Source organism: Stigmatopora argus, chromosome 24 (genome assembly GCF_051989625.1).
Source record: "Stigmatopora argus isolate UIUO_Sarg chromosome 24, RoL_Sarg_1.0, whole genome shotgun sequence".
NCBI classification, from domain to species: Eukaryota; Metazoa; Chordata; class Actinopteri; order Syngnathiformes; family Syngnathidae; genus Stigmatopora; species Stigmatopora argus.
This window is the reverse complement of record NC_135410.1, coordinates 282,501-292,500: the sequence shown is the minus strand read 5'-3', so window position 1 is coordinate 292,500 and position 10,000 is coordinate 282,501. Positions and strand designations below refer to the sequence as shown.

The 10,000-nt window shown below is 46.0% G+C and overlaps 20 non-coding genes and 3 pseudogenes across 20 annotated transcripts; all 23 read right to left on the bottom strand.

The window, feature by feature from the left end:
* Positions 1–68: 68 nt before the first annotated feature.
* LOC144070234 (5S ribosomal RNA) lies at positions 69–187 on the bottom strand. Its single transcript, XR_013299171.1, has one exon. It is a non-coding gene; the product is annotated as a 5S ribosomal RNA (ribosomal RNA).
* A 316-nt stretch (positions 188–503) lies between these two features.
* LOC144070233 (5S ribosomal RNA) lies at positions 504–622 on the bottom strand. Its single transcript, XR_013299170.1, has one exon. It is a non-coding gene; the product is annotated as a 5S ribosomal RNA (ribosomal RNA).
* Positions 623–938: 316 nt separating this feature from the next.
* On the bottom strand, positions 939–1,057 carry LOC144069751 (5S ribosomal RNA; annotated as a pseudogene).
* Positions 1,058–1,373: 316 nt separating this feature from the next.
* LOC144069411 (5S ribosomal RNA) lies at positions 1,374–1,492 on the bottom strand. Its single transcript, XR_013298470.1, has one exon. It is a non-coding gene; the product is annotated as a 5S ribosomal RNA (ribosomal RNA).
* Positions 1,493–1,809: 317 nt separating this feature from the next.
* Positions 1,810–1,928, bottom strand: LOC144070070 (5S ribosomal RNA). Its single transcript, XR_013299015.1, has one exon. It is a non-coding gene; the product is annotated as a 5S ribosomal RNA (ribosomal RNA).
* A 316-nt stretch (positions 1,929–2,244) lies between these two features.
* LOC144069577 (5S ribosomal RNA) lies at positions 2,245–2,363 on the bottom strand. The gene has a single exon (XR_013298631.1). It is a non-coding gene; the product is annotated as a 5S ribosomal RNA (ribosomal RNA).
* Positions 2,364–2,679: 316 nt separating this feature from the next.
* LOC144070272 (5S ribosomal RNA) lies at positions 2,680–2,798 on the bottom strand. Its single transcript, XR_013299207.1, has one exon. It is a non-coding gene; the product is annotated as a 5S ribosomal RNA (ribosomal RNA).
* A 316-nt stretch (positions 2,799–3,114) lies between these two features.
* On the bottom strand, positions 3,115–3,233 carry LOC144069888 (5S ribosomal RNA). The gene has a single exon (XR_013298839.1). It is a non-coding gene; the product is annotated as a 5S ribosomal RNA (ribosomal RNA).
* Positions 3,234–3,549: 316 nt separating this feature from the next.
* On the bottom strand, positions 3,550–3,668 carry LOC144070228 (5S ribosomal RNA). The gene has a single exon (XR_013299165.1). It is a non-coding gene; the product is annotated as a 5S ribosomal RNA (ribosomal RNA).
* A 316-nt stretch (positions 3,669–3,984) lies between these two features.
* Positions 3,985–4,103, bottom strand: LOC144069904 (5S ribosomal RNA). The gene has a single exon (XR_013298854.1). It is a non-coding gene; the product is annotated as a 5S ribosomal RNA (ribosomal RNA).
* A 316-nt stretch (positions 4,104–4,419) lies between these two features.
* LOC144070022 (5S ribosomal RNA) lies at positions 4,420–4,538 on the bottom strand. Its single transcript, XR_013298968.1, has one exon. It is a non-coding gene; the product is annotated as a 5S ribosomal RNA (ribosomal RNA).
* A 317-nt stretch (positions 4,539–4,855) lies between these two features.
* On the bottom strand, positions 4,856–4,974 carry LOC144069664 (5S ribosomal RNA). The gene has a single exon (XR_013298712.1). It is a non-coding gene; the product is annotated as a 5S ribosomal RNA (ribosomal RNA).
* A 316-nt stretch (positions 4,975–5,290) lies between these two features.
* On the bottom strand, positions 5,291–5,409 carry LOC144070274 (5S ribosomal RNA). Its single transcript, XR_013299209.1, has one exon. It is a non-coding gene; the product is annotated as a 5S ribosomal RNA (ribosomal RNA).
* A 317-nt stretch (positions 5,410–5,726) lies between these two features.
* LOC144070050 (5S ribosomal RNA) lies at positions 5,727–5,845 on the bottom strand. Its single transcript, XR_013298995.1, has one exon. It is a non-coding gene; the product is annotated as a 5S ribosomal RNA (ribosomal RNA).
* A 316-nt stretch (positions 5,846–6,161) lies between these two features.
* LOC144069480 (5S ribosomal RNA) lies at positions 6,162–6,280 on the bottom strand. The gene has a single exon (XR_013298540.1). It is a non-coding gene; the product is annotated as a 5S ribosomal RNA (ribosomal RNA).
* Positions 6,281–6,597: 317 nt separating this feature from the next.
* LOC144069554 (5S ribosomal RNA) lies at positions 6,598–6,716 on the bottom strand. Its single transcript, XR_013298609.1, has one exon. It is a non-coding gene; the product is annotated as a 5S ribosomal RNA (ribosomal RNA).
* A 316-nt stretch (positions 6,717–7,032) lies between these two features.
* Positions 7,033–7,151, bottom strand: LOC144069512 (5S ribosomal RNA). Its single transcript, XR_013298570.1, has one exon. It is a non-coding gene; the product is annotated as a 5S ribosomal RNA (ribosomal RNA).
* Positions 7,152–7,467: 316 nt separating this feature from the next.
* On the bottom strand, positions 7,468–7,586 carry LOC144069749 (5S ribosomal RNA; annotated as a pseudogene).
* A 316-nt stretch (positions 7,587–7,902) lies between these two features.
* LOC144070021 (5S ribosomal RNA) lies at positions 7,903–8,021 on the bottom strand. Its single transcript, XR_013298967.1, has one exon. It is a non-coding gene; the product is annotated as a 5S ribosomal RNA (ribosomal RNA).
* A 317-nt stretch (positions 8,022–8,338) lies between these two features.
* Positions 8,339–8,457, bottom strand: LOC144069858 (5S ribosomal RNA). The gene has a single exon (XR_013298809.1). It is a non-coding gene; the product is annotated as a 5S ribosomal RNA (ribosomal RNA).
* Positions 8,458–8,773: 316 nt separating this feature from the next.
* LOC144070227 (5S ribosomal RNA) lies at positions 8,774–8,892 on the bottom strand. The gene has a single exon (XR_013299164.1). It is a non-coding gene; the product is annotated as a 5S ribosomal RNA (ribosomal RNA).
* A 316-nt stretch (positions 8,893–9,208) lies between these two features.
* On the bottom strand, positions 9,209–9,327 carry LOC144069511 (5S ribosomal RNA). Its single transcript, XR_013298569.1, has one exon. It is a non-coding gene; the product is annotated as a 5S ribosomal RNA (ribosomal RNA).
* Positions 9,328–9,643: 316 nt separating this feature from the next.
* Positions 9,644–9,762, bottom strand: LOC144069748 (5S ribosomal RNA; annotated as a pseudogene).
* Positions 9,763–10,000: the final 238 nt, after the last annotated feature.

The following is a 10,000-nucleotide window of genomic DNA, read 5'->3' as shown; positions in this document are numbered from 1 at the left end:
TCTTTCATGATTTAGGAGGTCAAAAGGAGATGAACATCCATGAAATGTCGAAAATGGTTTTGACAAGATGCTTACAGCACCTGGTATTCCCAAGCGGTCTCCCATCCGGGTACTAACCAGGCCCAACCCTGCGTAGCTTCCGAGATCAGACGAGATCGGGCGTTTTCAGGGTAGTATGGCCGTGAGCAACATTGTCGCTAAACAAATCCCCTTTGGAAATCCGAACGGTCGATAGTCTTGCATGTGGATCGTGTATTTGGATATTTGGATCGGGTGTGGAGGCTGAGGGGTCCTCTTTGGAGAACCCTTCGTTAAAGGAGTCGACTTTGTTGCCGCTTGCTCTTCTTTTGCTTTATTACTTCTACAACTACGGGAATGAAGATTATCAGAAGGAGAGCTTCAATAAAATGTTGTGAGATGTGCAGAGGAGGGAAGTCTTTCATGATTTAGGAGGTCAAAAGGAGATGAACATCCATGAAATGTCGAAAATGGTTTTGACAAGATGCTTACAGCACCTGGTATTCCCAAGCGGTCTCCCATCCGGGTACTAACCAGGCCCAACCCTGCGTAGCTTCCGAGATCAGACGAGATCGGGCGTTTTCAGGGTAGTATGGCCGTGAGCAACATTGTCGCTAAACAAATCCCCTTTGGAAATCCGAACTGTCCATAGTCTTGCATGTGGATCGTGTATTTGGATATTTGGATCGGGTGTGGAGGGTGAGGGGTCCTCTTTGGAGAACCCTTCGTTAAAGGAGTCGACTTTGTTGCCGCTTGCTCTTCTTTTGCTTTATTACTTCTACAACTACGGGAATGAAGATTATCAGAAGGAGAGCTTCAATAAAATGTTGTGAGATGTGCAGAGGAGGGAAGTCTTTCATGATTTAGGAGGTCAAAAGGAGATGAACATCCATGAAATGTCGAAAATGGTTTTGACAAGATCCTGACAGCACCTGGTATTCCCAAGCGGTCTCCCATCCAGGTACTATCCAGGCCCAACCCTGCTTAGCTTCCAAAATCAGACGAGATCGGGCTTTTTCAGGGTAGTATGGCCGTGAGCAACATTGTCGCTGAACAAATCCCCTTTGGAAATCCGAACGGTCGATAGTCTTGCATGTGGATCGTGTATTTGGATATTTGGATCGGGTGTGGAGGCTGAGGGTTCCTCTTTGGAGAACCCTTCGTTAAAGGAGTCGACTTTGTTGCCGCTTGCTCTTCTTTTGCTTTATTACTTCTACAACTACGGGAATGAAGATTATCAGAAGGAGAGCTTCAATAAAATGTTGTGAGATGTGCAGAGGAGGGAAGTCTTTCATGATTTAGGAGGTCAAAAGGAGATGAACATCCATGAAATGTCGAAAATGGTTTTGACAAGATGCTTACAGCACCTGGTATTCCCAAGCAGTCTCCCATCCAGGTACTAACCAGGCCCAACCCTGCTTAGCTTCCGAGATCAGACGAGATCGGGCGTTTTCAGTGTAGTATGGCCGTGAGCAACATTGTCGCTGAACAAATCCCCTTTGGAAATCCGAACGGTCCATATCTCTTGCATGTGGATCGTGTATTTGGATATTTGGATCGGGTGTGGAGGGTGAGGGGTCCTCTATGGAGAACCCTTCGTTAAAGGAGTCGACTTTGTTGCCGCTTGCTCTTCTTTTGCTTTATTACTTCTACAACTACGGGAATGAAGATTATCAGAAGGAGAGCTTCAATAAAATGTTGTGAGATGTGCAGAGGAGGGAAGTCTTTCATGATTTAGGAGGTCAAAAGGAGATGAACATCCATGAAATGTCGAAAATAGTTTTGACAAGATGCTTACAGCACCTGGTATTCCCAAGCGGTCTCCCATCCAGGTACTAACCAGGCCCAACCCTGCTTAGCTTCCGAGATCAGACGAGATCGGGCGTTTTCATGGTAGTATGGCCGTGAGCAACATTGTCGCTGAACAAATCCCCTTTGGAAATCCGAACGGTCCATAGTCTTGCATGTGGATCGTGTATTTGGATATTTGGATCCGGTGTGGAGGGTGAGGGGTCCTCTTTGGAGAACCCTTCGTTAAAGGAGTCGACTTTGTTGCCGCTTGCTCTTCTTTTGCTTTATTACTTCTTCAACTACGGGAATGAAGATTATCAGAAGGTGATCTTCAATAAAATGTTGTGAGATGTGCAGAGGAGGGAAGTCTTTCATGATTTAGGAGGTCAAAAGGAGATGAACATCCATGAAATGTCGAAAATGGTTTTGACAAGATGCTTACAGCACCTGGTATTCCCAAGCAGTCTCCCACCCAGGTACTAACCAGGCCCAACCCTTCTTGGCTTCCGAGATCAGACGAGATCGGGCGTTTTCAGGGTAGTATGGCCGTGAGCAACATTGTCGCTGAACAAATCCACTTTGGAAATCCGAACGGTCCATAGTCTTGCATGTGGATCGTGTATTTGGATATTTGGATCGGGTGTGGAGGGTGAGGGGTCCTCTTTGGAGAACCCTTCGTTAAAGGAGTCGACTTTGTTGCCGCTTGTTCTTCTTTTGCTTTATTACTTCTACAACTACGGGAATGAAGATTATCAGAAGGAGAGCTTCAATAAAATGTTGTGAGATGTGCAGAGGAGGGAAGTCTTTCATGATTTAGGAGGTCAAAAGGAGATGAACATCCATGAAATGTCGAAAATGGTTTTGACAAGATGCTTACAGCACCTGGTATTCCCAAGCGGTCTCCCATCCAGGTACTAACCAGGCCCAACACTGCTTAGCTTCCGAGATCAGACGAGATCAGGCGTTTTCAGGGTAGTATGGCCGTGAGCAACATTGTTGCTGAACAAATCCCCTTTGGAAATCCGAACGGTCCATAGTCTTGCATGTGGATCGTGTATTTGGATATTTGGATCCGGTGTGGAGGGTGAGTGGTCCTCTTTGGAGAACCCTTCGTTAAAGGAGTCGACTTTGTTGCCCCTTGCTCTTCTTTTGCTTTATTACTTCTACAACTACGGGAATGAAGATTATCAGAAGGAGAGCTTCAATAAAATGTTGTGAGATGTGCAGAGGAGGGACGTCTTTCATGATTTAGGAGGTCAAAAGGAGATGAACATCCATGAAATGTCGAAAATGGTTTTGACAAGATGCTTACAGCACCTGGTATTCCCAAGCGGTCTCCCATCCAGGTACTAACCAGGCCCAACCCTGCTTAGCTTCCGAGATCAGACGAGATCGGGCGTTTTCAGGGTAGTATGGCTGTGAGCAACATTGTCGCTGAACAAATTCCCTTTGGAAATCCGAACGGTCCATAGTCTTGCATGTGAATCGTGTATTTGGATATTTGGATCCGGTGTGGAGGGTGAGTGGTCCTCTTTGGAGAACCCTTCGTTAAAGGAGTCGACTTTGTTGCCGCTTGCTCTTCTTTTGCTTTATTACTTCTACAACTACGGGAATGAATATTATCAGAAGGAGAGCTTCAATAAAATGTTGTGAGATGTGCAGAGGAGGGAAGTCTTTCATGATTTAGGAGGTCAAAAGGAGATGAACATCCATGAAATGTCGAAAATGGTTTTGACAAGATGCTTACAGCACCTGGTATTCCCAAGCGGTCTCCCATCCAGGTACTAACCAGGCCCAACCCTGCTTAGCTTCCGAGATCAGACGAGATCGGGCGTTTTCAGGGTATTATGGCTGTGAGCAACATTGTCGCTGAACAAATCCCCTTTGGAAATCCGAACGGTCCATAGTCTTGCATGTGGATCGTGTATTTGGATATTTGGATCCGGTGTGGAGGGTGAGTGGTCCTCTTTGGAGAACCCTTCGTTAAAGGAGTCGACTTTGTTGCCGCTTGCTATTCTTTTGCTTTATTACTTCTACAACTACGGGAATGAAGATTAACAGAAGGAGAGCTTCAATAAAATGTTATGAGATGTGCAGAGGAGGGAAGTCTTTCATGATTTAGGAGGTCAAAAGGAGATGAACATCCATGAAATGTCGAAAATGGTTTTGACAAGATGCTTACAGCACCTGGTATTCCCAAGTGGTCTCCCATCCAGGTACTAACCAGGCCCAACCCTGCTTAGCTTCCGAGATCAGACGGGATCGGGCGTTTTCAGGGTAGTACGGCCGTGAGCAACATTGTCCCTGAACAAATCCCCTTTGGAAATCCGAACGGTCCATAGTCTTGCATGTGGATCGTATATTTGGATATTTGGATCGGGTGTGGCGGGTGAGGGGTCCTCTTTGGAGAACCCTTCGTTAAAGGAGTCGACTTTGTTGCCGCTTGCTCTTCTTTTGCTTTATTACTTCTACAACTACGGGAATGAAGATTATCAGAAGGAGAGCTTCAATAAAATGTTGTGAGATGTGCAGAGGAGGGAAGTCTTTCATGATTTAGGAGGTCAAAAGGAGATGAACATCCATGAAATGTCGAAAATGGTTTTGACAAGATGCTTACAGCACCTGGTATTCCCAAGCAGTCTCCCATCCAGGTACTAACCAGGCCCAACCCTGCTTAGCTTCCGAGATCAGACGAGATCGGGCGTTTTCAGGGTAGTATGGCCGTGAGCAACATTGTTGCTGAACAAATCCCCTTTGGAAATCCGAACAGTCCATATCTCTTGCATGTGGATCGTGTATTTGGATATTTGGATCGGGTGTGGAGGGTGAGGGGTCCTCTATGGAGAACCCTTCGTTAAAGGAGTCGACTTTGTTGCCGCTTGCTCTTCTTTTGCTTTATTACTTCTACAACTACGGGAATGAAGATTATCAGAAGGAGAGCTTCAATAAAATGTTGTGAGATGTGCAGAGGAGGGAAGTCTTTCATGATTTAGGAGGTCAAAAGGAGATGAACATCCATGAAATGTCGAAAATGGTTTTGACAAGATGCTGACAGCACCTGGTATTCCCAAGCGGTCTCCCATCCAGGTACTATCCAGGCCCAACCCTGCTTAGCTTCCAAAATCAGACGAGATCGGGCTTTTTCAGGGTAGTATGGCCGTGAGCAACATTGTCGCTGAACAAATCCCCTTTGGAAATCCGAACGGTCGATAGTCTTGCATGTGGATCGTGTATTTGGATATTTGGATCGGGTGTGGAGGCTGAGGGGTCCTCTTTGGAGAACCCTTCGTTAAAGGAGTCGACTTTGTTGCCGCTTGCTCTTCTTTTGCTTTATTACTTCTACAACTACGGGAATGAAGATTATCAGAAGGAGAGCTTCAATAAAATGTTGTGAGATGTGCAGAGGAGGGAAGTCTTTCATGATTTAGGAGGTCAAAAGGAGATGAACATCCATGAAATGTCGAAAATGGTTTTGACAAGATGCTTACAGCACCTGGTATTCCCAAGCAGTCTCCCATCCAGGTACTAACCAGGCCCAACCCTGCTTAGCTTCCGAGATCAGGCGAGATCGGGCGTTTTCAGGGTAGTATGGCCGTGAGCAACATTGTCGCTGAACAAATCCCCTTTGGAAATCCGAACGGTCCATATCTCTTGCATGTGGATCGTGTATTTGGATATTTGGATCGGGTGTGGAGGGTGAGGGGTCCTCTATGGAGAACCCTTCGTTAAAGGAGTCGACTTTGTTGCCGCTTGCTCTTCTTTTGCTTTATTACTTCTACAACTACGGGAATGAAGATTATCAGAAGGAGAGCTTCAATAAAATGTTGTGAGATGTGCAGAGGAGGGAAGTCTTTCATGATTTAGGAGGTCAAAAGGAGATGAACATCCATGAAATGTCGAAAATGGTTTTGACAAGATGCTTACAGCACCTGGTATTCCCAAGCGGTCTCCCATCCAGATACTAACCAGGCCCAACCCTGCTTAGCTTCCGAGATCAGACGAGATCGGGCGTTTTCAGGGTAGTATGGCCGTGAGCAACATTGTCGCTGAGCAAATCCCCTTTGGAAATCCGAACGGTCCATAGTCTTGCATGTGGATCGTGTATTTGGATATTTGGATCGGGTGTGGAGGGTGAGGGGTCCTCTTTGGAGAACCCTTCGTTAAAGGAGTCGACTTTGTTGCCGCTTGCTCTTCTTTTGCTTTATTACTTCTACAACTACGGGAATGAAGATTATCAGAAGGTGATCTTCAATAAAATGTTGTGAGATGTGCAGAGGAGGGAAGTCTTTCATGATTTAGGAGGTCAAAAGGAGATGAACATCCATGAAATGTCGAAAATGGTTTTGACAAGATGCTTACAGCACCTGGTATTCCCAAGCAGTCTCCCACCCAGGTACTAACCAGGCCCAACCCTGCGTAGCTTCCGAGATCAGACGAGATCGGGCGTTTTCAGGGTAGTATGGCCGTGAGCAACATTGTCGCTGAACAAATCCCCTTTGGAAATCCGAACGGTCCATAGTCTTGCATGTGGATCGTGTATTTGGATATTTGGATCGGGTGTGGAGGTTTGAGGGGTCCTCTTTGGAGAACCCTTCGTTAAAGGAGTCGACTTTGTTGCCGCTTGCTCTTCTTTTGCTTTATTACTTCTACAACTACGGGAATGAAGATTATCAGAAGGAGAGCTTCAATAAAATGTTGTGAGATGTGCAGAGGAGGGAAGTCTTTCATGATTTAGGAGGTCAAAAGGAGATGAACATCCATGAAATGTCGAAAATGGTTTTGACAAGATGCTTACAGCACCTGGTATTCCGAAGCGGTCTCCCATCCAGGTACTAACCAGGCCCAACCCTTCTTGGCTTCCGAGATCAGACGAGATCGGGCGTTTTCAGGGTAGTATGGCCGTGAGCAACATTGTCGCTGAACAAATCCCCTTTGGAAATCCGAACGGTCCATAGTCTTGCATGTGGATCGTGTATTTGGATATTTGGATCGGGTGTGGAGGGTGAGGGGTCCTCTTTGGAGAACCCTTCGTTAAAGGAGTCGACTTTGTTGCCGCTTGCTCTTCTTTTGCTTTATTACTTCTACAACTACGGGAATGAAGATTATCAGAAGGAGAGCTTCAATAAAATGTTGTGAGATGTGCAGAGGAGGGAAGTCTTTCATGATTTAGGAGGTCAAAAGGAGATGAACATCCATGAAATGTCGAAAATGGTTTTGACAAGATGCTTACAGCACCTGGTATTCCCAAGCAGTCTCCCATCCGGGTACTAACCAGGCCCAACCCTGCGTAGCTTCCGAGATCAGACGAGATCGGGCGTTTTCAGGGTAGTATGGCCGTGAGCAACATTGTCGCTAAACAAATCCCCTTTGGAAATCCGAACTGTCCATAGTCTTGCATGTGGATCGTGTATTTGGATATTTGGATCGGGTGTGGAGGGTGAGGGGTCCTCTTTGGAGAACCCTTCGTTAAAGGAGTCGACTTTGTTGCCGCTTGCTCTTCTTTTGCTTTATTACTTCTACAACTACGGGAATGAAGATTATCAGAAGGAGAGCTTCAATAAAATGTTGTGAGATGTGCAGAGGAGGGAAGTCTTTCATGATTTAGGAGGTCAAAAGGAGATGAACATCCATGAAATGTCGAAAATGGTTTTGACAAGATCCTGACAGCACCTGGTATTCCCAAGCGGTCTCCCATCCAGGTACTATCCAGGCCCAACCCTGCTTAGCTTCCAAAATCAGACGAGATCGGGCTTTTTCAGGGTAGTATGGCCGTGAGCAACATTGTCGCTGAACAAATCCCCTTTGGAAATCCGAACGGTCGATAGTCTTGCATGTGGATCGTGTATTTGGATATTTGGATCGGGTGTGGAGGCTGAGGGTTCCTCTTTGGAGAACCCTTCGTTAAAGGAGTCGACTTTGTTGCCGCTTGCTCTTCTTTTGCTTTATTACTTCTACAACTACGGGAATGAAGATTATCAGAAGGAGAGCTTCAATAAAATGTTGTGAGATGTGCAGAGGAGGGAAGTCTTTCATGATTTAGGAGGTCAAAAGGAGATGAACATCCATGAAATGTCGAAAATGGTTTTGACAAGATGCTTACAGCACCTGGTATTCCCAAGCAGTCTCCCATCCAGGTACTAACCAGGCCCAACCCTGCTTAGCTTCCGAGATCAGACGAGATCGGGCGTTTTCAGGGTAGTATGGCCGTGAGCAACATTGTCGCTGAACAAATCCCCTTTGGAAATCCGAACGGTCCATATCTCTTGCATGTGGATCGTGTATTTGGATATTTGGATCGGGTGTGGAGGGTGAGGGGTCCTCTATGGAGAACCCTTCGTTAAAGGAGTCGACTTTGTTGCCGCTTGCTCTTCTTTTGCTTTATTACTTCTACAACTACGGGAATGAAGATTATCAGAAGGAGAGCTTCAATAAAATGTTGTGAGATGTGCAGAGGAGGGAAGTCTTTCATGATTTAGGAGGTCAAAAGGAGATGAACATCCATGAAATGTCGAAAATAGTTTTGACAAGATGCTTACAGCACCTGGTATTCCCAAGCGGTCTCCCATCCAGGTACTAACCAGGCCCAACCCTGCTTAGCTTCCGAGATCAGACGAGATCGGGCGTTTTCAGGGTAGTATGGCCGTGAGCAACATTGTCGCTGAACAAATCCCCTTTGGAAATCCGAACGGTCCATAGTCTTGCATGTGAATCGTGTATTTGGATATTTGGATCCGGTGTGGAGGGTGAGTGGTCCTCTTTGGAGAACCCTTCGTTAAAGGAGTCGACTTTGTTGCCGCTTGCTCTTCTTTTGCTTTATTACTTCTACAACTACGGGAATGAATATTATCAGAAGGAGAGCTTCAATAAAATGTTGTGAGATGTGCAGAGGAGGGAAGTCTTTCATGATTTAGGAGGTCAAAAGGAGATGAACATCCATGAAATGTCGAAAATGGTTTTGACAAGATGCTTACAGCACCTGGTATTCCCAAGCGGTCTCCCATCCAGGTACTAACCAGGCCCAACCCTGCTTAGCTTCCGAGATCAGACGAGATCGGGCGTTTTCAGGGTATTATGGCTGTGAGCAACATTGTCGCTGAACAAATCCCCTTTGGAAATCCGAACGGTCCATAGTCTTGCATGTGGATCGTGTATTTGGATATTTGGATCCGGTGTGGAGGGTGAGTGGTCCTCTTTGGAGAACCCTTCGTTAAAGGAGTCGACTTTGTTGCCGCTTGCTCTTCTTTTGCTTTATTACTTCTACAACTACGGGAATGAAGATTATCAGAAGGAGAGCTTCAATAAAATGTTGTGAGATGTGCAGAGGAGGGAAGTCTTTCATGATTTAGGAGGTCAAAAGGAGATGAACATCCATGAAATGTCGAAAATGGTTTTGACAAGATGCTTACAGCACCTGGTATTCCCAAGCAGTCTCCCATCCGGGTACTAACCAGGCCCAACCCTGCGTAGCTTCCGAGATCAGACGAGATCGGGCGTTTTCAGGGTAGTATGGCCGTGAGCAACATTGTCGCTAAACAAATCCCCTTTGGAAATCCGAACTGTCCATAGTCTTGCATGTGGATCGTGTATTTGGATATTTGGATCGGGTGTGGAGGGTGAGGGGTCCTCTTTGGAGAACCCTTCGTTAAAGGAGTCGACTTTGTTGCCGCTTGCTCTTCTTTTGCTTTATTACTTCTACAACTACGGGAATGAAGATTATCAGAAGGAGAGCTTCAATAAAATGTTGTGAGATGTGCAGAGGAGGGAAGTCTTTCATGATTTAGGAGGTCAAAAGGAGATGAACATCCATGAAATGTCGAAAATGGTTTTGACAAGATCCTGACAGCACCTGGTATTCCCAAGCGGTCTCCCATCCAGGTACTATCCAGGCCCAACCCTGCTTAGCTTCCAAAATCAGACGAGATCGGGCTTTTTCAGGGTAGTATGGCCGTGAGCAACATTGTCGCTGAACAAATCCCCTTTGGAAATCCGAACGGTCGATAGTCTTGCATGTGGATCGTGTATTTGGATATTTGGATCGGGTGTGGAGGCTGAGGGTTCCTCTTTGGAGAACCCTTCGTTAAAGGAGTCGACTTTGTTGCCGCTTGCTCTTCTTTTGCTTTATTACTTCTACAACTACGGGAATGAAGATTATCAGAAGGAGAGCTTCAATAAAATGTTGTGAGATGTGCAG